The following is a 27,061-nucleotide window of genomic DNA, read 5'->3' as shown; positions in this document are numbered from 1 at the left end:
GACCCTGAGCACAGACTGTCCCACACCCTGAGGAGGGAATCCAGGTCACTCCCACAGGGAAGGACTGAGAGATCACAGGGGCTCCCCCCACCCTCCATAGGAAGTACACACACAGTGAGGGGGGGATAAAGTGCACATCTCAGGCACTGAGGGGGGGACACACTGAGGAATAGGCTCTGCAGCCACTAAGTCCCTTTTCCTGTGTCCCCTCACATTGTCCACCCCCTGCTGCACAGCGGTCTTCAGCCTGTGTTATTGGGTAAGTGCTTTCCTCCTCCTCCCTTCCCCTCCCTTGTGTGACCTGTGCACATTATCCCAGTGCTGCTCTGAGCTTCCTTACACACAGGAGCCTGAGAGGCTGAGCCTCTGATAGTGAGGGGGAGCCTCTGGCACTGGGGGGGTTACTCCTCCTGTATCACAGGGACTGGGAGATAATGGGGGTTATTTTACATTGGGAATTAACATTAGGAATCAGTGAGGATAAGATTGGGAAAGTTATTAAATAGAGTTAGAAAGTAATAAGATTGAGGGAGTATTGGTTGGAGTTTAACTCCTTCATTACCACAGGGGCAGCATCCTGTGTGTGTGTTATGGGCTATAGCTTCTCTATACACGATACATAAAGCTTGGCCCCCTGCAGACGCACTTACCTGAACCCCCTCCTACTGTCTCTGTACGTTCTCCCCACCAATTAGATTGTAAGCTCCCGGAGCAGGGACTCCTCTTCCGAAATGTTACAGTAGCGACATACTTTATTAAAGTAAATGCCGGCGGCATGCCGGGATCTGCCCCAGCTGCCGCCAGTAATAAACGCGCGCCGCCGCGTTTCCCCCACTCACCCCCCCTCCTCATCGCGCGCAATTTACCCCCCCTTCCGGACCCCGAACCCGGCTTCTGCTCTGCCCCTCTGCTTCCCCGCACCCCTGCTTACCTTAATTTCATCTCCAGGGGTGTCGGGGAAGCCTGGGGAAGACGGGGAAGCCGGGCGCGCATGTGACTGTGACGTCACAGTGCGCCGCCACGCGCCGCGGCTACCCGCTTCCCAGCCGCATACAGCCAGCGGCTTTTGCTCGAATAAGAGCTGCCGCTGCTGTATGTCTGAAGCGATTATTCCCATGATCTGTTATTTGTATTATTTGTTATTTATGATTGTCACGTGTATTACTAATGTGAAGCGCTATGTACACTAATGGTGCTATATAAATAAAGACATACATACAATTACTGTTGGTATGTACATACTAACGAAATGTATCAATCCCTGAGAGCAGGGAGATACTGCAGCCCTATTGGCTCCCTGGCGTCATGTGGGGCGCTCCTGAGGCTCATGTGACATGTAGTCCCTGCCCATAGCCTCTCCTGATTGGTGGGGGGTTCACGCGCTATAACTGCGCATGCGCGAGCTAGCCGAAAGCCTCCGCAACTACTGCCCTCACTGCGCATGCGCCAGGCAAAAGAAGATGGCGGTGTCCTGCAATGGGAGCCGCCGGGAGTACCTGGCTATGCGATCGCCGCCGCACCAGCAACCGCCTGCACCCACTCTTGCGGCCAGCTGACGGGTCAGTTGCTGTGTTCGGCGGCACCCGCAACCGCCGCCAATGTGAGGGGGTACTGGAAGGCCCAAGGGGACCAGGATATATAATGTATATATTTATACTTTTGTCAAGTCCATTATTACATGGAAAAACCTTAAGCCAATGCTTGCTGCTTTAAACACAGCTTTTAAATATAGCCTGGAATGAGATGCAAAGCCAATAAACCCACTCACAGACAGACTGTCTTATTGTGTTTACAATACTTGTATTATACGTGTGGATACGTTCCACAGATATAACACAGAGAATAGAGCTTATGATTCAGTATCAGAATATAACTATTCCGCTGGAAATTATCTGGGTCGGGAAGCAGTGATCCCGTCATAATAGGACGGGCTTGTAAGGGTGTGAGCAGGTCAGAAGTCTGTGTCCTACCTTCAGATGGGCAGAGCCTATTCCCTCATGTCATGTGCTGACATTGAGAGACCAGGGGAAAATAAATAATCAGTGAGTAAAATGTCAGTGTTTCCCCAGGCATTCCTTTATATAAGAATGTCCTGCCAGGTACAAATGTGCTGAATGTGAGAAACTGGAGGTGATCGAGGAACAAATTATTGAGGATGTGAGGGATCAAACCCCCCTATTTATTATGGTGGGGTAAGGTGAGGGGGAGTTACTGCACTGGTTCCTCTGCATTACCCACTTCTCACCGTATGAAATAGGAAAGTGAGACTGTGTCAGTATGGAGCAGAACTGCTGGACCTGAGAGAGTATCGGGAGCATTTATCAAAGTCTCACTCATGTACTGTATCTGCTTTTTATTCATACTATGGAACATTACAGTATGTTACTATGTTACACTATGAGGACTTTACTGGTCTTTTGGCTGCTAATCTCCCACTCTCTTTATACTTTTCTAGAATCTAGATGGTTGTGTTGTGACACAATCCTGAGCCATTAAAGTTTTGCAGTGTTTGAAATGAAGTTCCTGTTTGCGAATGGACCATATGTGTTTTTTGGTGCCCCTGTCTTCTCCGACTCCTTTGGGGTTAATGATTTAGGTTTGAAAGAGCTGATACTAAATGCTGTATATTTGTCCCAAAAAAATGATCATTCCAATTCTGTTTTATATACAGGCACATTCTAAAACCCAACACATATAGATTAAGTAACCTCCGGTCAGCACCTCCAGAGCAGCACTGCCCACTGCCAGCACCTCCAGAGCAGCACTGCCCACTGCCAGCACCTCCAGAGCAGCACTGCCCACTGCCAGCACCTCCAGAGCAGCACTGCCCACTGCCAGCACCTCCAGAGCAGCACTGCCCACTGCCAGCACCTCCAGAGCAGCACTGCCCACTGCCAGCACCTCCAGAGCAGCACTGCCCACTGCCAGCACCTCCAGAGCAGCACTGCCCACTGCCAGCACCTCCAGAGCAGCACTGCCCACTGCCAGCACCTCCAGAGCAGCACTGCCCACTGCCAGCACCTCCAGAGCAGCACTGCCCACTGCCAGCACCTCCAGAGCAGCACTGCCCACTGCCAGCACCTCCAGAGCAGAACTGCCCACTGCCAGCATGGATCCACACTTGTTAAGTGAGTAGAGACGATATTTTGGTGTCTTTGAAATCTGCAAGGGGGGAATGTCTGATTTACAGTTATGTGAGTCAAACACCCAAACTAATCTTGTTTTCTTATTGAACCACCAGCAGGTAAGAAGATAATATATCTTCACCTGTCATGTTCTGTCAGAAGGGCTAGTAATACATTTCTTTACAAGAGGTATTATATTATACCAATATCAGAGGAGGTGAAATCACAAGAAGCGCCCCCACTCCCAGCTTTACATGATGGATTTTCCTTTTCTTATTGCCAGGTTTCCCAGTGGTTGTACCGGAGAGTTTGGAGATGAAGTCAGAGAGAGAAGAGACAGACACTGAGGAACATCTGATCACAATAAAGGAAGAAATAGATGCATTTCCTGTTTGTGGTAAGTACCCTTACATCCTCACTTGTCTTTATTCAGTATGTTTAAAAATGGACTGAAATGTGTACAATATTTTGGGAAATAATTTTAAAGCGTGCATACAATTATAAGATGCCTGTCCTAATGAAAAAAATGATTTATATAAGGTTATATTGAGGATATTATTGTTATTGAGGTTTGAACATTGGTAGCTCCAAAATGTTTTCAGCACTTGGGGGTAAAAACTTCTTCAGCACTCAAAGGGTTAATAACAAAGTAAAATCAATCACTTCACCCCTCCCCCATAGGGATCAGTATAGAGTATTTCTGTATACTGATATCACAAGAAGCTCCCCACCTCCCAGCTTTACATGATGGATTTTCCTTTTCTTATTGCCAGGTTTCCCAGTGATTGTGCTGGAGAGTTTAGAGATTAAGTCAGAGAAAGAAGAACCGAACACTGAGGAACATCTGACCTCAATAAAGAGTGAAACTGTTCCATTTCCTGTCTCTGGTGAGTACCCTTTCCCCTTTGTCTGCACAAAGGGGTGTTATCTTGTTACAAGACACATGGTCACATTTAGTGAATATTCATGGTTCATTGCCTCTCATAGGAAGTCCCCAGGCCTGCTGGGTGTTCTGGGACAAGCCACATGCAGCAGAGTTAGAAGTGCAATATGGCTCTCAAACACGTATAAAGGTTGGAAATGCAGAGTTATGGGTATCTGACCATCAATAGATACGATAAAACGCATTTGGGAAAAAAATTCAAGGGACCCTTCCCTAACTAACCTGGTTCCCCAGCTTAAACAGTACCCTCTCATTTAGGGTCATTAGATACGCAATAATAGCCACAGTCTTTAGACATAGCTTAACTGATAGATGGGGGCAGCGTCCCAAGAGTCCCGGCAATTCTTTCGGACAGTGAAAGTCATGATGAGGGCATCCTCCCTGAACTGCATACAGGGGAGCAGCGTGCCCCCAGCCTCCAGGCTCTAGGAGAGAGAATGAAGCAGCACGGCTAGCTGCCATATATACCTGTTTCTGTAATTAGGAGAGCAGGTGAGGGAGAACTAGACCCATTGTAAACTGTGGCCTGGACTTTCCATCCACCAGCCTGAGTAAATGTGAAGCTGTGGGATGGATCCTTTTGCACTATTCCTGCACTTTCTGACCTAAATCAGGCAGAAAGCTGCCTAATATCCTGGGACTAAGTCACAGTATTTATCACGTTTTTCACTTTATTAATGTAACGGGTATTCCCTCTATCCCAATCACAGATACAGTGTGTGTGGGTGGAAACCTATGTGTTACCAGGTGTGGTGCATATACCTGTAGGTTCACAAGAGGCCTGAGCCTCCGCTTGTTGGGAACCTGGGGTGAGTCCGTCAGCTCGATCTGATTTACAGTGCCTCCACCTGTGCAGGGTTCTAAGAATGTAGAAGGTTGCCCACACAGGACCCACATACACAATAAGTATATACACGAGGATGTATATAACCAGTTTATATATATATGCAGCAAATAACACACACTTAATAACGCTCCCCCTAGGGGGTAACTCCACAGTCTATAACTCAGTCCCAAAGTGTCTTTCACTCCACTAGGAGTGTACCTACCCACCACCGTGAATCCCCACACCGTGTCCACAGCCTAACCCCTTTGTCCCGTGGTCAGCGCTGCCACTATGTGTAATAATAATAAGTGTTGTATACATTGGTGCACTTATGAGGGTACCTGCCGAGCGCTCCTGCACTCTGGCCTGCAAGCAACTTCGAAAAGGATCTGCCGCTTGGTGATCCCGTCTGATCCGGTGTTTCCTCGCACAGGGGTCCGCCAGAGGCGATCCCACCCTGGAGATAGTCTGTGGGCACAGACTTGAGCCCAAGTCTCTTCTCGGGGAGCGCAGCGTCCGATGTGTCCCTATCTAACACTAGTACTACTGTGACAGGGTCCCTAACCTAGGAGAAAAAGACAAAAAGAACAGCGCAAAACGCAATAGTGAAGTAAATAGGTACAAATTATATTTGTGAAAAAATGGTGAGTATTAAGCGTACATTTAAGCAGAAGAATAAAAGCATATCTGTGCAAACATCAGCACAATGTTACCACAATGGAAAGCCTCTGGATGGAATGGTGTAGCCCTCTGGTGCAGCAGCTGTCTTCTGGCAAGTCACAGTGATATCTCTCACTTATCCTGGACCCCTGCAAGCGGCAGCTGCAGCCCTTGAGCTGTTCAGAGTTCCCCCACTGGTAGTGGCATCTGCTGGGCTCGTGGCAGTTCGTTTTTGGCTGTCCTTGGGACACAGTAATGCCTCAGGGCTCTCCTCTCACTGTACACACCGCGCGGCCCACGTGGGATCTTCTTCCGGCGCTCGCGCACTCCCGTGACGTCACGGATGACGCGCGATGTGGATTTCAATGGAGAAAGTCCCAAAAATAGTTGCACATTCATAAAATCGCTAAAAATAGGTTAGGGAGGCTAGGATGGGGAACCAGACCCTGCCAATCTCTATCCAACGCGTTTCGAAGCTACCAAAAGAGCTTCTTCATCAGGGATAATGCATTGAGCCCTCCTCCTTCAATAAATATGCATACGGCTGACGCCATTGGTCAGCCAATCGGGCAGGGGACCAATCAGGTGAGCCCTTCTGCATAAGGGGGCGGGACAATGGATTGGAGATTTTAAATACATACTGGCAGTGTGTTGAATACAGACATAAAAACAATTTTAATTATAACATCAATTGAAAACTCCTTATCTGTAAAAAAGGAGAAAGGGGTATGAATAAATCAGATTAAAATAGAATTAAACATGTTGCTTAAATATTATTAGTACTCAAATCATTTTATTAAAAAGTAAAAAATATATTAAATAAATAAACAGTGCCTGTTCAATGGACTCATGGTATAGCGACATCTAGTGGTAATATAAAATGATTGCTGGTAAATGTGATTCTAATTCATATTCATCAATAAAACTCAATACAAATGAATAAAAAGCCCATACATCTATGTCTTCGTTCAGTCCTTTTGGAGCCATACAGTCCAATTTGTGTATCCAGAGAGACTCCTGAGCCGAGAGGGCCTTAAGTCTATCACCTCCTCTCCTATCGCTTGCTACATGCTTAATGCCCAGGAAGGTTAAACTTGAAGGGTCCTTATTATGATGGGTTAAAAAATGTCTAGAGACACTGTGTTTTTCTAATCCATTTTTTATGTTCCGGATATGTTCCTGTATCCTCACCTTTAAGTTACGCTTGGTCCTATCAACATATTGGAGTTTGCAGGAGCATTCTAATAAATACACCATAAAAACTGAATTGCATGTAATAAAATCATCTATTTTAAAAGTTTCCTGTGTCCTTTGTGAAATAAAAGTTTTATTGTTGGAATTCATATATTTACATACAGAGCACTTTGTGCAACTAAAATTTCCTACGGGTTTATTTCCCAACCAGTTGGTTTTGGGGACTAAAAACATATTACTCCCAATATCACTTGGAGCCAACATATTTTTCAAGTTGGTGGCTTTCCTATAAATGAACTTAGGTTTTTTATTTAAAAAATCACCCAACACTGGGTCACTATTTAAGATACACCAATGTTTAGCAATCACCCTCTCAATTTGTTTGTGGGCAGAGTTATAGTTTGTCACGAAGGCCACATCTACTTGTTTGTCCTCTGTAGATATTGGTTTTTTGACCTTCTGTGACAATAAACTATCTCTGTCCATACCTAACACTCTTATAAGTTCATTATCTAAGTGGTTAGGCTTAAATCCTCTCTCTATAAACCTGTCCCGCATCATATCTGCTTGTTGTAAGAAAATCTCATTGGCGCTGCAGTTCCTTTTCAGCCTCATAAATTGGCCCACAGGAATGTTTTTTATCCAGGTGTCCTTATGATTGCTGGTTGCCATTAACAGGTTGTTTGTGTCCACCTCTTTAAAGAATGTTTCTGTGTGCACCCTACCATTACTTCCCGTCAATTTCAGATCTAAGTAATTGATAGAGGTGTTGTCTGTAAGGTGCGTGAATTCTAGATTATAATTGTTCATATTAATGAACGACACAAACTCCTGTATCGATGAGTCATCCCCATCCCATACTACCAAGACGTCATCTGTGTAGCGTTTCCATATAATTATACGGTCTCTGAAGGGGTTATTAGCCCATATTGTATGTTCCTCCCAGTGTCCCACATATAGGTTTGCGAAGCTAGGTGCAAATCGCGTGCCCATCGCTGTGCCGCAAACCTGAATGTAGAAGTCTGAGAGGAACATAAAATAATTGTGGTGCAATATGAATTCTATGAATTTCAATATAAACACTCTGTTCAGAGGATGCAATAGATTGTCCTGTTTCAGGCATTGTTCAGTAGCGTCAAGGCCCTTCAGGTGGGGAATATTCGTGTACAGTGCTTTAATATCGCAAGTCAGCCACCTGTAGCTACTTTTCCACTCAAAATTTTTAAATAGATTTAAAACCGCCGTAGAATCCTTAATATGAGATGGTAACCTAACTACATAGGGCTGTAGGAAGAAGTCTACGTATTGGGACATATTTGCGGTCAGGGATTGAATCCCTGAAACAATAGGTCTTCCAGGGGGGGATTTTTTACACTTGTGAACTTTGGGGAGGTGATAAAATATAGGCAGTCTCGGGTGACTTTGATATAGGAAAGAAAATTCTGTTTCAGAGATAACTGATTGGGACAGGGCGTCTTCTAGGAGGATTTTTAGTAAACTTTGAAACTCTAGGGTAGGGTCCTTGTTTAGTCTTTTGTAAGAGGCTTTATCATTCAAAAGCCTAAATGCCTCTTTCTCATAATCGGTTCGGCTCTGTAGGACCACCCCACCTCCCTTGTCGGCCTGTCTAATAATTAATTCTTTGTTATCTTTCAACATTTTTAGCGCTAGGTTTTCCTTCTGATTTAAATTCTGTTTAATATCACGTATGTTAAAATCGTTAACTAAAATATTGATATCATTAATTACAGTGTTAAAAAATGCGTCTATATGGTGTCCCTTTGATTGGGCAGGGTAAAACCTAGACTGATTCTTAAAACCCGTGTGTTTAATTGTAGGATTAGAATTAGATAAAATAGAACTAGGTGGTACAGTAGGTGTCTCTAGTGGTGCAGAATCTAACGTTAACTTTAAAAAATGTCTTTTCAGGGTTAGGTTTCGCGTGAACTTGTGGAGATCTTTAAACAACTGGAATGAGTTGGGTCCACATGTCCACGCGAAAGCCAGACCCTTACTCAGTACTTTGATTTGGTCCTGCGTTAAAATAATGTTCGTAAGATTAAAAATACCCTTCTCTAATTGGGGGACCTTTCTGGATGACTCTCTTTTCTTTTGGATGTTGGCACCACCTCTGGACCCTCGTCGGACAGGGTTCTTTTTTTCAAGTTGTTCGAGGGGGGACCCAATGGGGTCTCTGTTCCCTTTTTCTCTCTCGATAGAGGCGGTGCCAATCTGGTCTTTACCATTTCTAAAAAAGACGGAGATGCATGGTTAGATGGACGAGAATAAATGTTATTTTTGGGGATAACCTTTGGTGAATATATAACCGGTTCAGCTCTATTGGGTACATATTCTTTATAGCTATTTTGCTGTTGTTGGTATTGATGGGGGTTAGATCTAAAGTTGGGCTTATAGTTCCAATATATAATATGGTTTTGTATATAAATTTATATATTATTAGAACACCCTATGCACATATATTATTGCACTTCATCACCATAGTGTGTGGATTTTGTTGTAAGGTGAATTTTGGGTTGCGCACTTATTTTTGTATCCCTAACCTAGGGCCTGTCCCTGTAGCACCACAAGCTGGGGAGTTCAAGACCTATCTGGGGCTTAGGGGGTTGCTGGCCTAATGCAGTGGGTCACTGACCCCTGTACTCACCTCCTTCCCCTAGCTCTTCCTGGTCCAGACTAACGTGGGCTCCTTCAGCGCGTGAAATGTATCAAAACTCTCATCAGCAGGGAGATCCTTAGCCCTATTGGCTCCCTGGCGTCACGTGGGGTCCCCTAAGGCTCATGGGACTCGTAGTCCCGTCCAAGAGCCTTCCCTGGTAGGCTAGGGTTTTGCGGGCTGCCATTGCGCATGCGCAACTCATCGGGGCCGCCGGAGCCTACTGTGCATGCTCGCACTCATTCAAGATGGCGGCGCCCTGCACGGGAGCCGCCGGGAACCTCCGGAGCACCGAAGCGCTCCCTGCATGGCCCCCACCCTCCTGAAGTGCCGGCGGGTCTATCGAGTGACCCCCGACAGCGGAGGTAACGAGGAGGGGGGTCGCGGGACAGAGGAGACCTGGCTACATCCTCCCCCTGGTAAAAACCCCAACGTCCTCTCTTGGGATACATACTTAGATAACAATATACAGCAATTATATAATGAAAATGCAACAATAAACCACAATCTTAACTCGTCAGCTCTACATTAGATTGTACAGTTCATTGAACATCATAATGACGGACTGCACTCTGCTGCGAGCCCACTGCTGAGCCTCATAATGGGGTGCCCCAATTTGATCTTAGGTTACCCGATTTGGAGGGTACCTGACTCTTTGGCTCTTTCGGAGCTGTTCTTCTGCAACTCAGGGGAGTAATTAACATAGTCCTGAGGCTCAGCCTCTTCCCTTGAGGGGAGAAATGTCTCTGGACAGTCTCGGTTTGGCACAAAGCACGGGCTCTGTGGATCCAAAGGCTGGCCTGTTGGTGCCACCTTAGTAGGCGTTGGCCTACGGGGCCCTTTACCCGTAGCTCCTCCGGGAGATGCCCCTTCTGTGGAACAGTTCCTTTGAAAGGGTCGTTCCATAGGATCTTCAGGAGTTTCAGAGTGGGTTTCGTTATTTACCGTCTCTTGACCCATCTCTGATAAATCGGACTCACTGTTGAGCGATGTGGCCAGTATTTCTGCTTCCTCATCTCCCACTTGTGGAATGGGGAGAAGATGGTTACGGTGCCATACCTTTACTCGGCCGTCGTTGTCTAGACCGGGAGACCAGTGTAGAGGGAGAAAGGGGGTGGCCCAGTATTAAAGGGGTTGCACCCCATATGGCCATCCCCTGACCTCACCAGAGAGACAAGGGGTTAACTGGACTGCGGTCCAGGGATGTGGTTTGCACCTTGTTATACCTTGAAAATGTATGTTCCCCTTTTCCCATGTTTCACCTTTAATGTTGTTTCCCAAGGCAGGGATAAAATCCTGCAGAGATTCCTTTGCACAAAGGGAAGCAAATGGTCAGAGGGGCGACCCAATGTCTAGAGACTAAGTATTTATTCATCAATAGACTCTGCCAGTCTAATTGTTACCTGAGGGCGGAGAATAATCAAACTGGAGTGATTTGTAAGTGTTATGTCTACACCTACAAACAATGCAGATACTTCATTTGGTAAACGGGTCGTCGCCCCTGATTTAATTATGGGGCTACCCATAGAGTCCCAGTACACATGAGCTAATTAGCTGGAGGGCATGGGTTAGTCTGTGTCTCCATGTTAGGGATTGGATACAGATAATTGTTCACCAATAGTCTGTATTCAATGTTAAGAATTGGGTTACACAGGTATATAAACTGTGTCAACCCTACAGTTTTTAATTGTGCTTCTGATTCCACCTGGAATGTCACCGGATTGATGGAGAATTGCTAGCTGATATTTCTCCATTCCCCAACCCTAAGTAAGTGTTACCTTCTTGTCTGTTAATTGTACTATATTGCTGTGTTCACCTTTTTTAAGGAATAAATTATATTTTATTATATCTAAGCCTCGTTCAGTTCAACCCAGATATTTGGTGTTCCTTATATCTTGTCATAAGCTACCGTGACAAGCTCTATAATTAACTGGTGGCAAGAGGTGGGATTGAACTGAACCTGTATTACAGTGTACTGTAATTACCCTGTAATATAGTGGGAACTCGAAGGGAATTGCGAGTTCCTGGGACTAAAGATATTGAACACAGTAGTGCAACAGTTAACACAAGTTGTAACACCACCTCACTGCTGCGACTGAACCATGAGCGAGGCTGAAGGCTCATCCAACATGAGGACCCGAGCTCAGCTGAAGGACAAATGCCGTGAATGTGGACTGCCCTATGAGAACCAGGAGGTCGCAGAAATGGTTGACGCAATCGGTAACTATGAAGCTCGGCTTGCAGAGCCTCAGGATACGGCTCAGCTTGCCCTTATACAGCCACCCGGAGATCAGGGAAGGAACCCAGTGCCGGGGCGGCAGAATCTCGGGGAGGGAACGAGTGCACCTCCCGGGAGCAGTGCAACAGGAGGGGTACTGGTTGCTGCGGCTACCAGTCCGTTCACCCCTGAAATGTAGGCACTGATTACTGCGTGGGGAGACAGAGGGACACCGGAGGAGCGGCTGCAGTTTATCACTATGGCAGTAAACAGCCCCGCTTATTGCCCCTCTGTCCAACCCAACACAGATGAACTCAAACTGGATCAGCACAGTCTCACCAAGTTCGTGGAAGGTACTGATCAGATCACCAGTTTTTTAAAGAACTTTGAGACACAGTGTCGGCAGTACAAAGTGCTTCCCCAGCATAGGGTTGCACGTTTGGACCCCTTACTGTCCGGCTTGGCTAAGCAGACGATGATGGGGCTTCCAGATGAGTATGCGGATGACTATGACCACCTGAAAGAACTGTTACTGTTTCAGTACGGTTTTACCCCTGAAGCCTACCGGGGTAAATTCCGGCAGGAAGAGAGGCAGCCCCAGGAGTCCTATGTTACCTACGTGACCCGCATGGCTTTGTACGGGATACGCTGGGTGGAGGGCTATGAGGCACGGACTTACCAACGCCTGCTGGACCTCATCTTTCAGGAGCAGCTCATGCAGCAGTGCCCGCCGGCGGTGAGGACTTGGGTGTACGACAAGAAGCCCAAGACTTACCAGGAGGCGGCGAGGCTTGCAGATGACTATGTGGCCAGCCGAGCCCTGATGACCGCCAAAGCAGTAGCCAAGGTGGTGGTGGCGGCGGCACCGGCCAGAAAGTCTGCCAATACCCCCCAATGGACTCAGAGGCCGCCTGCAGGCAGCAGTCCACCGAAGGCGGGGGAGCTCCAGCACGAGCGCCGGTGCTACAACTGCAACCACCCTGGTCACATCAGACCAGATTGCCCGGAACCCCTGCGTTACGGCAGACCCCATCAGGGGCAACGCACCCCAGCTGCGAAGCTGGTAGCCCGCGTGCGGGTGGCTTCCACCACAGACTCCGGACCGGTCATGGAACCAACGCCCAGCGAGACGTCCCATGCAACGCCTGTCCCAGTTTCATCGGTGCCTACAGCCAGGAGCGGAGGACATCTCAGCGCGGACCTGCAGCAGACGGATGGCCGGAGCAGACATCTCACCCCGGTCACAGTCGGTGACCGGCAAGCAGTCGGCTTGCTGGATTCAGGAGCTGCAGTGACCCTGGTCCGACCTGATATGGTCCGGCCAGAGGAATTGATCCCAGGCCCTGGTATACAGATCACTGTGGCCGACGGAGAGCCACGTTTCCTGCAAGTGGCCAGAATCTTTTTGGATTGGGGGAGGGCCAGGGTGTGCGGGAGGTGGGGGTTTTACCCGGTTTGGATGCCGATGTTCTTCTTGGCAACGATCTGGGTCCGATGACCTGCACCTATGACCGAGTGCCCAAACCCGCTGCAGTGGCGGCGGTTACCCGGAGCCAGACAGCGGCAATGGCGGCGGCGTCCCCCAGCCATTGGGACCAACGTTAGCGGAGGGCGCAGAGGAGCCCGGGGAGGTAAGCCAGGATCAGTTGCAACCACAGACTGACTTACTGTTTCCCCTCACCCTTCCCCATTCTCCGGACAATGACTGGGGGGTGGCCAGAATTAGGAGCCCAGTTTAGGGAGGCAGTGAAGACAGACCCTACCCTGGCCGGCGTGAGACTTCGGGCGTCCGAATCTCAGGCACGGGAAGGCACTGAGCACTGCCTATGGGATAAGGGACTCCTGTATAGAGAAGAGGGAACCCAGGGATAGAGGAGGGATTTACCGGTAAGCGACAGCTAGTGGTGCCCCAGGGGTACCGACAGCAACTGTTACGGGTAGCTCACTCTATTCCGTTAGCGGGACATCAGGGGGTCAACAGAACGCGAGCCCGGTTATTACAGCGTTACTACTGGCCGGGGGCATCTCGAGATGTGGGCAATTTCTGCCGCTCTTGTGATGCCTGCCAGCGAGTGGGTAAGGCGGGCGACCGTGTGAAGGCACCCCTGAAACCCCTACCGATAATAGGGGAACCCTTCCAGAAAGTAGCGATGGACCTTGTAGGACCCCTTATGATTCCTAGCAGGTCAGGGAAGCGCTACATCCTCACGGTGGTGGATTTTGCCACCCGGTACCCTGAGGCGGTAGCGCTTGGCACCATAGATGCCAAGACAGTGGCAGCAGCCTTGCTGAACATTTTTTCTAGGGTAGGTTTCCCTAGTGAGATCCTAACCGATCAGGGGTCGCAGTTCATGAGTGAACTGTTACATTGTCTCTGGGATGCATGCGGTGTACGGCACCGGCGCACTACCCCTTACCATCCCCAGACAAACGGATTATGTGAGAGGTTTAACGGTACCCTGAAGCAGATGCTTCGGACCTTTTATAGAGGCGGAGGGGAAAGACTGGGAGATTCATTTACAGCACTTGCTGTTTGCCTACCGAGAGGCTACTGCTACTGATGCTTCAGTGATCCAGTATGTAGTAGATCTCCGAGACCGGTTAGAGATGCTCATGGGGGTGGCCCAGGACCACCTCGGGGCCGCTCAGACCAGGCAAAAGCAATGGTATGACCGGAATGCCCGTAGCAGAGAATTCATCCCAGGTGCTTGTTCTCAAACCCACTCGGGAGAACAAGTTGATGGCTGCCTGGTCGGGACCGTACCCGGTCATCCGAAAGGTGAATAAGTGCAACTATGTTGTACAGTTAGAGCCTGAGAGGCACAAGACATATCACATTATCATGTTGAAAGAGTACAGAGCACCGAGTATGGGAGCAGTAATGGCCATTTGTAGCCCACTGCTGGAGGATCCGGCGAGCAATGCTCTGCCTGATCTCCTAGGGGAGGCTAGGCAGGGAAACACTGTGGAGCAGGTAGAGATAGGGGCACTGTTGAGTGCTAGGCAGCAGGTAGAAGCCAGGGACATGCTAGCTAAGTTTAGGGCCCTCTGCACTGACATGCCAGGGACCACATATCTCACAAAACACCCAGTGCACACAGGGGATCTGCAGTCTCTGCATAAGCACGCTTATAGAGTGTCAGCAGAGGTCAAGACCAGTATGGAAAGGGAGAATAGAGGAGATGCTGACCCTAGGGGTTATTACTCCGTCCCAAAGTCCTTGGGCAAGCCCGGTAGTTCTAGTCCCCAAGAAGGACAAGACCACCCGGTTTTGTGTGGACTACCGCTTGCTCAACGCTGGGACGGTGTCAGATGCCTACCCCATGCCCCGCATGGATGAGTTACTGGATGAACTCGCGGGGGCAAAGTATCTGACCACTATGGATTTGAGCAAAGGCTATTGGCAAATCCCACTGACCCTGGAGGCTAGGGAGAAGTCGGCATTCATCACTCCAAGTGGCCTCTATGAGTTTTTAGTGATGCCATTTGGGATGAAGAATGCCCCGGCTGCCTTCCAACGCCTGGTCAATAGGTTACTGGAAGGGATGCAGAGCTATGCCAGGGCTTACTTAGATGACATTGCTGTCTTTAGTAATTCCTGGGACTCCCACTTAGGACATGTAGCTGCGGTGCTGGATAGGATCAGGGAGGCTGTGCTTACCTTGAAACCCACTAAGTGTATGGTAGGGATGGCAGAGGTCCTGTACTTAGGGCACAGGGTGGGTGGAGGGCACCTCAAACCAGAGCCAGCCAAGGTAGAAGCCATAGTTCAGTGGCCTGTTCCAAAAACCAAGAAACAGGTCATGGCATTTTTGGGCACCGCAGGGTACTATAGGAAGTTTGTCCCACAGTACAGCGCCGTGGCCAAACCCCTGACTGATTTGACTAAGAAGCAACTGCCTGTGCTTATCACCTGGACTCCTGCTTGTGAAACTGCTTTCCAGGCACTGAAAACTGCGCTTGCTGGGGCCCCCATACTGGCTGCCCCGGACTATACCAAACATTTCCTTTATACAGACTGATGCCTCGGACTATGGCATTGGGGCTGTGTTGAGCCAAGTGGGGGAAGACGGTAGAGAGCACCCTGTGGTGTACCTCAGCCGAAAACTACTCCCCAGAGAGGTGGCCTATGCCACCATTGAGAAAGAGTGCTTGGCCATTGTGTGGGCACTCAAAAAACTCCAGCCCTATGTGTATGGAAGGGCTTTCACGGTCCTCACAGACCACAACCCCCTGAGTTGGCTGCAGAGGGCATCAGGGGAGAATGCCAAGTTGCTAAGGTGGAGCTTGGCCTTGCAAGAGTTTGAGTTTACTATTCAGCACAAAAAGGGTAGTGAAAACAGCTGATGGACTTTCACGTCAGGACTATCCCTCTGAGACTGAGTTCGTTAAGGGTGCCAGCAGTGCCCCACTCCCCGTTAGGGCCAGTGGGCCACAGGTCACCCATTAAGAAGGGGAGGTGTAGAGGGAGAAAGGGGGTGGCCCGGTATTATAGGGGTTGCACCCCATATGGCCATCCCCTGACCTCACCAGAGAGACAAGGGGTTAACTGGACTGCGGTCCAGGGATGTGGTTTGCACCTTGTTATACCTTGAAAATGTATGTTCCCCTGTTCCCATGTTTCACCTTTAATGTTGTTTCCCAAGGCAGGGATAAAATCCTGCAGAGATTCCTTTGCACAAAGGGAAGCAAATGGTCAGAGGGGCGACCCAGTGTCTAGAGACTAAGTATTTATTCATCAATAGACTCTGCCAGTCTAATTGTTACCTGAGGGCGGAGAATCATCAAACTGGAGTGATTTGTAAGTGTTATGTCTACACCTACAAACAATGCAGATGCTTCATTTGGTAAACGGGTCGTCGCCCCTGATTTAATTATGGGGCTACCCATAGAGTCCCAGTACACATGGGCTAATTAGCTGGGGGGCATGGGTTAATCTGTGTCTCCACGTTAGGGATTGGATACAGGTAATTGTTCACCAATAGTCTGTATTCAATTTTAAGAATAGGGTTACACAGGTATATAAACTGTCAACCCTACAGTTTTTAGTTGTGCTTCTGATTCCACCTGGAATGTCACCGGATTGATGGAGAATTGCTAGCTGAGACTTCTCCATTCCCAAACCCTAAGTAAGTGTTACCTTCTTCCTTCTTGTCTGTTAATTGTACTATATTGCTGTGTTCACCTTTTTTAAGGAATAAATTATATTTTATTATATCTAAGCCTTGTTCAGTTCAACCCAGATATTTGGTGTTCATTATATCTTGTCATAAGCTACTGTGACAACCAGGCATTTGAGATTCTATTTCATATACACCGTCTCTCCATCGGTCAGCCAATTTGTGTTTTCCTGGGACTCCCAGGTTTCGAAGCAACACTGCGTCTCCAGGTCGAAGCTCCCGATATTTGACCTTATGATCGTATCGCCTTTTATTGTCAGCGTTCAGCTTAGCTGTAGACTTCTCAGCTTGTTGGTAGGCCTGCTGTAAACTGACTTTAAGTCTTTGCACGTATTTGAAATGGGTAGCATTGTGTATCCCATCCGTCGAGACTCTAAGGCGTACATCCACTGGCAGTCTCGCCTCTCGCCCAAACATGAGGAAGTATGGGGAGAATCCAGTTGACTCATGTCGGGTACAATTGTACGCATGCACCAGGGCCTCCACGTGTCGACTCCATTCAGTCTTCTGAGCACTCTGTAGAGTACCGAGCATGTCCAGTAAGGTTCGATTAAATCGTTCTGGCAACGCATCTCCTTCAGGGTGGTACGGGGTCGTTCGTGATTTGGCAATGTTCAGCATTTTGAGCAGTTCTCGGATCAGAGTGCTCTCAAAATCCCGACCTTGGTCTGAGTGAAGGCGGTTTGGAAGACCGTAGTGCACGAAGTACTTCTCCCATAATATTTTTGCTACTGTTATGGCTTTCTGATCTTTCGTGGGGAAGGCCTGGGCATACCGGGTGTAATGGTCCATGATGACCAGCACGTTGCATATTCCCCGGCTTGTACTTCAGGGAGAATCTGTAATTGTTTAGGGCTGCCAGCCATCGGTGCCCGGCTGCGTCTAATTTGGCCGAGGTATTGATGTACGTGAGGGGATTGTTATCCGTCCTTACCTCAAACGTAACACCGTACAGGTAATCGTGGAGCTTTTCCGTGATGGCCCATTTGAGAGCCAGGAATTCCAACTTGTGGACAGGGTACTTCTGTTCACTGGGTGTCAAACTGCGGCTGATGTAGGCCACTGGTCGAAGGCCCTCTGGGTTCTTCTGGTGCAAGACGGCGCCCAAGCCATTTAGACTGGCATCCACATGCAGAACGTATGGTTGTTCTGGATCAGCATATGCAAGCACCGGCGCTTCGGTCAGACTTTTCTTCAGCTTCAGAAAGGCCCGTTCACACTCAGGCGTCCATTTATCGCCGAACGGTTGATGGGCCGACGTGGCCTTCCTTCCGGGATTTTCGGGGTATATCTTCAACAAATTGTTCAGGGGTTTAGCTCGACTAGAGTACCCTTCCACGAAGCGCCGGTAATACCCGCAGAAACCCAGGAAGGATCGCAGCTCCGTGACATTCTCGGGACGAGGCCAGTTCACGACCGCTTCTACTTTGGCTGGGTCAGAGGCGATTCCTTGTGCCGACACGATGTGTCCCACGTAAGTCACCGAGGTGTGACAGAAGCGACACTTGTCGAGGGACAATTTCAACCCTTCTTTCCCAAGACGGTCTATCACTTTCAGCAGTCTCTCTTCGTGCTCTTCCAGAGTTCTTCCGAAGACAATGATGTCGTCCAGGTAGACTAGACACTCCCGAGGGTTCATGTCCCCGATAGTCTTCTCCATTAGTCGTTGGAAGGTAGCAGGGGCCCCACATATACCTTGTGGCATACGAGTAAATTGGTAGAACCCCAATGGACAGATGAAGGCTGTTTTCTCCTGATCCTCTGCATTCATGGGCACCTGATAGTACCCTGATCGTAAATCGAGCACACTGAACCACTGGCTTCCGTTCAGAGCATTCAAAATCTCTTCAATACGAGGAAGGTTGTACTGGTCCGGTATCGTACGGTTGTTCAGGGTTCGATAGTCGACACACAGTCGTACTGACCCATTCTTCTTCCTTACCACCACTATGAGAGGCGTAAGGGCTTCGAGACTCCGTCAAAATTCCAGCGGTCTCCATTTCTTGCAAGACGTTCCTCACATCCTCCACATCCCTAGGGGCGATACGACGAGAGCGTTCACGGAACGGAGTGGCATCACTCAGTCTAATGGCATGTTGAGCACTGTGACTGCACCCCACATCCATCTCACTCGTGGAGAACACAGTCCGTCGTTTATTCAACTGGGTTGTCAGCCGCTCTTTCCACTCAGTTGGCAACGTCGACTCGCCGAAGTTGAAGTCTAACTCAACTAACTGCTCATCCACTGCAGCAGCGTTCACCTGAGGTGTTGTTTCCACAGGGCTAACCGGATATATGCAGCCCAGACTCTGTCCGGCATCAAGATCCATCGGGAATGGGGAGATGTTTTGCACATATACGTAAGTTCGTAGAGGGATTTTAGTCGTCCACTCCCTCACTTCGGGTAGTACCCTATACCCTCTCTGAACTTCTTCCTCAGGGGCACTCTCCAGAGAGAAGAGCTGATCGTTCTCATCTCGCTCAGGATAACAGCACCAGACAGCCATTCGTTGCACTCCCCCTGGTAATATGGTCGTCAGTCCGCGTTGACGATTGTAGTGATCCCCGTGACGCTCCAAGGCATATACCCGGTTGCACTCCTCTCGTAAGACGGGGTCTAGGAGCGAATTGGCCAGCGGCAACTCGTTGGTCTCTTTCAGGTATGCTCTGATTACAGCTTGTACTATATCAGTGTTGGTTCCCAAGATGATCGGATACTTGCACTGATCTTGGGGCTCCGGGCATACCATTGCCGCTACATGCATGGGGTGTTTCTTGCCGGTGTTCAGTTGGAGTATTTCCAGTTGAACCCTTACAATCCCATCGATGGGGTAGTCTTCATTACTTAACCCCCTAACCTTCATATGTTCGGCCGACCTCAGAGGGCAGTGTCTAAGGTGCTGGTCATAGAACTTGCGATATATGATGGTTACTTGTGATCCCGTGTCCAGTAGGGCCGATGCATAGATTCCTTCCAGTACAACAGGCACGATGGCCGCGGGGCCTACTTGACTGTAAGCTTCCCTTGGTGAGGCGTCATCACCGGGGCCAGGGTCAGAAGGGGCATCTTCGGTTCCAGGAGGGGGTTCTGAGTCAGACTCGGCCATTTGTACTCGGCAGACCATTGACCGGGCTGAGTTTCCTCTATCGGGATGTTTGTCCTCTGGAGGATCCTCCCTCTCCGGACAGTTACTAGCGAAGTGGCCCTTCTTACCGCAGTTATAGCACACAACCTCGTGTCGTTCTGGACGAACCTTGGACGGGGAAGGTGGTCTGTCGGAGGGTTTTGGCTTGTACCCCTTGAGCAGGGCGGTAGACTCTACCTTCTTCTCCATAGACCCCTTTCCTTTTGATACGGGTGGGCCCTTGGGTTTTGCGGGAGAGTGTAACAAGGCATGTGCTTCATGAATTTTCACCTTGCGCAGCAACCCGGTGAACGTAGGTGGGCTTCCTTCCATTAGGGTGCTGCGGAGCATTTTGGCTATGGGATGAGTGGGGCTTGATCCCCGCAGGTACTGTTTACGTAGCGCCTCATCCATCCCAGAGGCGAGAATCAACTTACGATTGAGTAGGGTTCCTAAGACGAGTTGCAGGCGGTGTATAAAGGCAGATAAGTCTTCCCCTTCTTTCTGGTAGAGATTATAGTACTTCGTCCAGATGGCTCCTTCATCTTCCGCTAATCCGTAGGCTTCCAGCAGGAACTCCACCATCTCCAACGGTGTCAACTCTGGGTGTTGCTCCCTGTGGATGGTTACAATGGTAGAAGCTGGGGGCCTAAGACACTACATGATGCGCTGCCTTTTTACTGCGGCAGTGCACGACCATTCCTCTACTACTTTTAACGCATTCTCCCTCCAACAGTCTATCCCTTCCTCCCCCTGTGGTATCAGAAGTACTCCAGAGAAGGCCTTGAGTTTCGGGTAGTGTTGTGACTGGGAGGCCATGGTGATGGCCTCTACGAATTGTGGTAGCGTCACCCCCCATTACGGAACCGTCATTAGTTACCATATTGTCTCTGACAGGCCGGGGATTCATCTCACGGGGAGTGGGTGCTGGTAAAGGAGGCGGGCTGTCAGCCCAACTAGCGGCTCCCGTAAGAGCGCTTAGAGTAAAGGAGACTTTGGGCGAGGGACGGTCTACCCAGTTTGGGGTACTTGACACCGGTGCAGTAAGTGGCCAAGTGCTGGTGGACGGTTCATGTGAAACCTGAGTTGAGTCCCCTGATGAAAACATTTCCCGTATTTCGGTTAAGTCTGAGTATAAAAGGGGGTAGCCTTCTGGCGGGGCTTCGGGGGCTACTAGGGTGTTCGGAGCCTTTTCTTGGTGTATGTCCCACATCCCTGTAAATAGTATGGCGCTTGAATGACCAGTATAGTCGAACACCTTCCCCGGTACCATACTCTATCTGAACCTAGGAGCTTCTTCAGGGATTCCCGGATGTCACTTTCTGACACTAACGCTGGGACGTTTCCTACGGCCACTACGTGTCTAGGTAGTTCCCTGGAGGAGATGGCCCAAGCATGGACTTCTTGACTTGAGGGAATTACCATGTTGCTGATCTCTTATGAAAACTGATTTGAATAGGGCACCCCAGGTCTGAATCTCAGCAGCGCCTCCAAATGTAACGGGTATTCCCTCTATCCCAATCAAAGATGCATTGTGTGTGGGTGGAAACCTATGTGTTACCAGGTGTGGTGCATATACCTGTAGGTTCACAAGAGGCCTGAGCCTCCGCTTGTTGGGAACCTGGGGTGAGTCCGTCAGCTCGATCTGATTTACAGCGCCTCCACCTGTGCAGGGTTCTAAGAATGTAGAAGGTTGCCCACACAGGACCCACATACACAATAAGTATATACACGAGGATGTATATAACCAGTTTATATATATATGCAGCAAATAACACACACTTAATAACGCTCCCCCTAGGGGGTAACTCCACAGTCTATAACTCAGTCCCAAAGTGTCTTTCACTCCACTAGGAGTGTACCTACCCACCACCGTGTATCCCCACACCGTGTCCACAGCCTAACCCCTTTGTCCCGTGGTCAGCGCTGCCACTATGTGTAATAATAATAAGTGTTGTATACATTGGTGCACTTATGAGGGTACCTGCCGAGCGCTCCTGCACTCTGGCCTGCAAGCAACTTCGAAAAGGATCTGCCGCTTGGTGATCCCGTCTGATCCGGTGTTTCCTCGCACAGGGGTCCGCCAGAGGCGATCCCACCCTGGAGATAGTCTCTGTCTCTGTGGGCACAGACTTGAGCCCAAGTCTCTTCTCGGGGAGCGCAGCGTCCGATGTGTCCCTATCTAACACTAGTACTACTGTGACAGGGTCCCTAACCTAGGGCCTGTCCCTGTAGCACCACAAGCTGGGGAGTTCAAGACCTATCTGGGGCCTAGCGGGTTGCTGGCCTAATGCAGTGGGTCACTGACCCCTGCACTCACCTCCTTACCCTAGCTCTTCCCGGTCCAGACTAACGTGGGCTCCTTCAGCGCGTGAAATGTATCAAAACTCTCCTCAGCAGGGAGATCCTTAGCCCTATTGGCTCCCTGGCGTCACGTGGGGTCCCGTCCAAGAGCCTTCCCTGGTAGGCTAGGGTTTTGCGGGCTGCCATTGCGCATGCGCAACTCATCGGGGCCGCCGGAGCCTACTGCGCATGCTCGCACTCATTCAAGATGGCGGCGCCCTGCACGGGAGTCGCCGGGAACCTCCGGAGCACCGAAGCGCTCCCTGCATGGCCCCCACCCTCCAGAAGTGCCGGCGGGTCTATCGAGTGACCCCCGGCAGCGGAGGTAACGAGGAGGGGGGTCGAGGGACAGAGGGGACCTGGCTACATTAAGTTATAATTATTTAGCACATTTATTGTCATCACCTCCTCCTTGGAGCGCCTTTTTAGTTTTCTATCACATGACCACCAGCAGGTAAGAAGATAATATATCTCCAACACTTTGTCATTTTCTGCCATAAGATCTAGAAATACATTTCTTTACATGATGTATTATATTATACCAATATCAGAGGAGGTGAAATCACAAGAGCCCCAACTCCCAGCTTTACATGATGGATTTCCCTTTTCTTGTTGCCAGGTTTCCCAGTGGTTGTCCTGGAGATTAAAGAGTAAGGTGGCCCATTGTGGCTAGCATTGGATCTTTGGGAGTTGGTTTGTCACGATATTTTGATGGTTTATTACCATCCTTTTTGAGAGACTCTACAGATCTGTTATGTGCTATAAAAGCTGTTAAATGGCATAAGAACTATAGATGTGTTACGATGGACGTTATGTCGTTATACTCCATCATTGATCATGACCAGGGTATTAAGGCTACTCAATTTTCCCTTCAGTCCTCCTCATTATCTATTTCACTTTGCACTTTTCTTTTAGATTCCATCACATTTTTATTGACTCACAATTATTTGTTATTTGAGTCACAGTTTTACTTGCAGACACGGGGTGCGGCTATGGGTACCTCCTTTGCCCCATCGTATGCTAATCTTTTTATGGGTCTCTGGGAATCCACATTTATTTTTGGTGATTCTAATCCTTTTCGGGTTCATATTATTTTTTTACAAGCGTTATATTGACCCCACGGCAGCACCCATCACAGGACAGTATTTTTATTTCTTTGCGTTTATTTATTTATTCTGTATTGTGCACTCTTCTCTTTGAATATACTATAGGTAGCTGTCTGGTTTACTTGATATTATTAACGCACTAATATGATGGACCAGGAGTTCCTTAACTTTACTTCTCATGGACATTTTCAATGTTAATTATTTGGAGGATGTATATGTTCACTTGAATAATGAATACAGTAATAAATACAAGTTATATATGTATCAATGATTTCACTGAGAGCTGCTACAAATACATTTCAGGCCTTCGGGACCACCACCAAAGTCATTAGGGGTCACTGGATGTCCATGTGCCACAATTTTAAAACCCTTGGTGAAGAGAATATTTTGTTAATTAAGTATCGGTGAAATAGATTCTTCAGTGTTTTGGATTTGTAATTTGCGTTCAGTCATTTGATTTACAGATTGAAAACATTTGTTCTGTCTTTTTTTGTTTACTTCTGTTAGAGAACGGCCTGAATGAGGAACAGAACTTGAGCTCTGATACATCCAGAAGCTGGCTGACTCCTCGCAGCCCAGAAGTGCCAAAAAACAATGATTCCTGCCACATTTTGGACACATACAAGGAACCAGTGCCACATGATGGTGAACTTACAGACATTGTACAGCACACATCACAGACGGACTCTAAATATGGGTCCAGTAAAAGGTATGAGAGAGATTTAAGAAGAAGCCACGATGCTCAGCATTTTCTCTGTTGTCAGTGTGGCAAAAGCTTCTCACTCTACAGGCACCTGCTCACACACCTTTGTGTCCCCGCTAGAGAGCAAACCTTTACATGTACAGGTGGTGGGAGCAGTTTCTCGCTGAAGGAGAAACTTCATTCACAGCAGATGATTCAGACAGCAGTGAATTATTTTACTTGTACAGTGTGTGGGAAACAGTTGAGTACTAAGTCGACCCTCTTCAGACACCAGATGACTCATACAGGGGAGAAACCATTCACATGTACAGAGTGTAGTAAAAGTTTTTCTCGGAAGACAGAGCTCCTCAACCATGAGCGGATTCATACAGGGGAGAAACCCTTCACATGTACAGAGTGTGGAAAACAATTCCGTATTAAGAAAACCCTCCTCGGACACCAGATGACTCATACAGGGGAGAAGCCATTCACATGTGCAGAGTGTAGTAAAAGCTTTTCTCGGAAGAGAGAACTCCTCAGCCATGAGCGGATTCATACAGGGGAGAAGCCATTCACATGTTCAGAGTGTAGTAAAAGCTTTTCTCGGAAGACAGAACTCCGCAACCATGAGCGGATTCATACAGGGGAGAAGCCATTCACATGTTCAGAGTGTAGTAAAAACTTTTCTCTGAAGAAGTACCTCCTCGAACATGTGCGCATTCATACCGGGGAGAAAGTATTCACATGTACAGAGTGTGGTGAACAATTCAAAGTTAAATGCAGTCTCCTCATACACCAGAGGACTCATACAGGGGAGAAACCATTCACATGTTCAGAGTGTGGGAAACAATTCAGTAATAAGAGAAACCTCCTTAGACACCATAAGACTCATACAGGAGAGAAATGATTCACATGTGCAAAGTGTGGGGAAAGCTTTTCTCAAATGAGCCACCTCCTCACACACCACAGGATTCATACACGTGAGAAACCATTCACATGTACATAGTATGGGGAAAGGTTTTCACCAAGGATCAGTCTCCTTACACACATGAAAAACAAGGGAGCACAAAATGATTGTGCCCCTGAAAGAATTCACTAAACTGCACACCACTGAGATCAAATATAACCTTTAATGGATTACTTAAAACATATATTACCAAAGAAATGTGTAAATGATTACGAACAAGGCACTGTTTATAGATATCCTATTAGATCTAGGAGAAGGGGTCATTTTTCTGACAACTCCTCATCTGAGACAGATGTCTCTGATGGAGAGCAGACGGGGTCTAGATCTAAGGGTCAAAATAAAGGTAGAGGCAGGAAGGCTACTAAAGACCCTCAGGTTGTTTTTTTAGCACAGCCCCACCTAAACGCAAAACCCGAAGGGGAAAAAAGTCTAAGGACAAAGAAAAATCCAAATGTTCCCCCCACCCAATGATCAATATGAACAGTGATACAGATGCTTTGCAAGTTTTTAATTTATCAAGCTATTCTTTCAGTGAGACTCAACTCAATCTGTTGAAAAAGGGTCTCTCCTTTTCACCCACCTCTGATTTTAATTTATTCGAGTGGGTGAAGGACTTAAACCTTTTCGGCAGACGTTTATTGCTACATAAATTCTACTCTAAGCGAGCTACTGACAATCCGAATGTGCTCACTGATGGCTTGAATATGCAAGATAGGCAGGATATTGATGATCTCTGTCAGTTGCTCGAACAAAATGTTTCCACCAACACTGACATAACTGGACCATTCACCCATCTTAAGAATAAGAGTCATTTTACCCCGCCGATTTGCCATCTGCCCAGCCGTTTAATTATTTGTTACTTGTGTTACTAGGGACTTAGAAGCAGAACCCAGGCTTCTAGTCTCACATCTGAGGAGAGGGCTGGCCTAAAAGATCTTATGTCTAATAAAGCTTACACCATAAAACCATCTGATAAAGGTGGAAACATTGTTATCCAAGACACAGAAGCCTATGTGAAAGAAAACATGAGGCTTCTTAGTGATAAAGCGTGTTATGAGACCCTTGACTGCAGTCCGATATCTAAGTATAAATCAAATTTGTTAAACATCTTACAAGATGCCCTGGATACAGATATGATAAGTCGAAATGAGTTTGATTTTATGTACCCCAAGTCACCCACTGTGGCAACATTCTATACTTTGCCTAAGGTACATAAACGGTTACAGTCCCCCCCTGGACGTCCAATCGTCTCGGGCAATAATTGTCGGAGAGCAGCAGCATTTACCTGGACAAGGTCCTAAGGGACTTTGTCATCAGCCTCCCATGATACGTGCAAGACACGAAAGACACCTTAAAGAGACTGAATGGTATCCATATTACATCTGAGACCATTCTCGTGAGTTTAGATGTCGAGTCACTATGCACCTCCATTATCCACGAGAATGGTCTGACTGCTGTCAAATATTTCCTGATGACACGAGACTGTAGGTTTAATAGACATAATTCATTTGTATTAGATCTACTTAATTATGTCCTAACTCATAATTATTTTGTTTTTGATGGTATGTACTACCACCAGACCCAGGGTACGGCTATGGGTACGGCTTGTGTGCCTACATCTGCCAATCTGTACCTGGACTGGTGGGAATGTGTCCAAGTCTTTAATGAGGAACTCTCTATGTATACTGACCACATTTCAATGTGGATCAGATACATAGATGACATCCTCCTTTTATGGGAGGGCCCCCCAAAACTTCTTCATGAATTTGTTGAGCACCTCAATACCAACATGTTAAATTTGAGGCTAACTACTGTGCTGAGTACTACATCTATTACCGTCCTAGATCTGGATATATATGTCGATACTGACCGGAACATCCAAACAAAGGTCTTTAGGAAGAGCACAGCTACAAATAGCTTGTTACTGGCACAAAGCCAGCATCCTAATAGTCTCATAGCAGGTATCCCCATGGGGCAATTCCTGCGATTAATGAGGAACTGCTCAACAGAAGAATTTA

At 47.9% G+C, this 27,061-nt stretch overlaps 1 pseudogene; it reads left to right on the top strand.

Moving 5' to 3' along the window:
- Positions 1–25,082, top strand: LOC142488451 (uncharacterized; annotated as a pseudogene).
- The last annotated feature ends 1,979 nt before the right edge of the window (positions 25,083–27,061 follow it).

Source organism: Ascaphus truei, chromosome 2 (genome assembly GCF_040206685.1).
Source record: "Ascaphus truei isolate aAscTru1 chromosome 2, aAscTru1.hap1, whole genome shotgun sequence".
Classification (NCBI taxonomy): Eukaryota; Metazoa; Chordata; class Amphibia; order Anura; family Ascaphidae; genus Ascaphus; species Ascaphus truei.
This window is presented reverse-complemented; position numbering and strand designations above follow the sequence as displayed.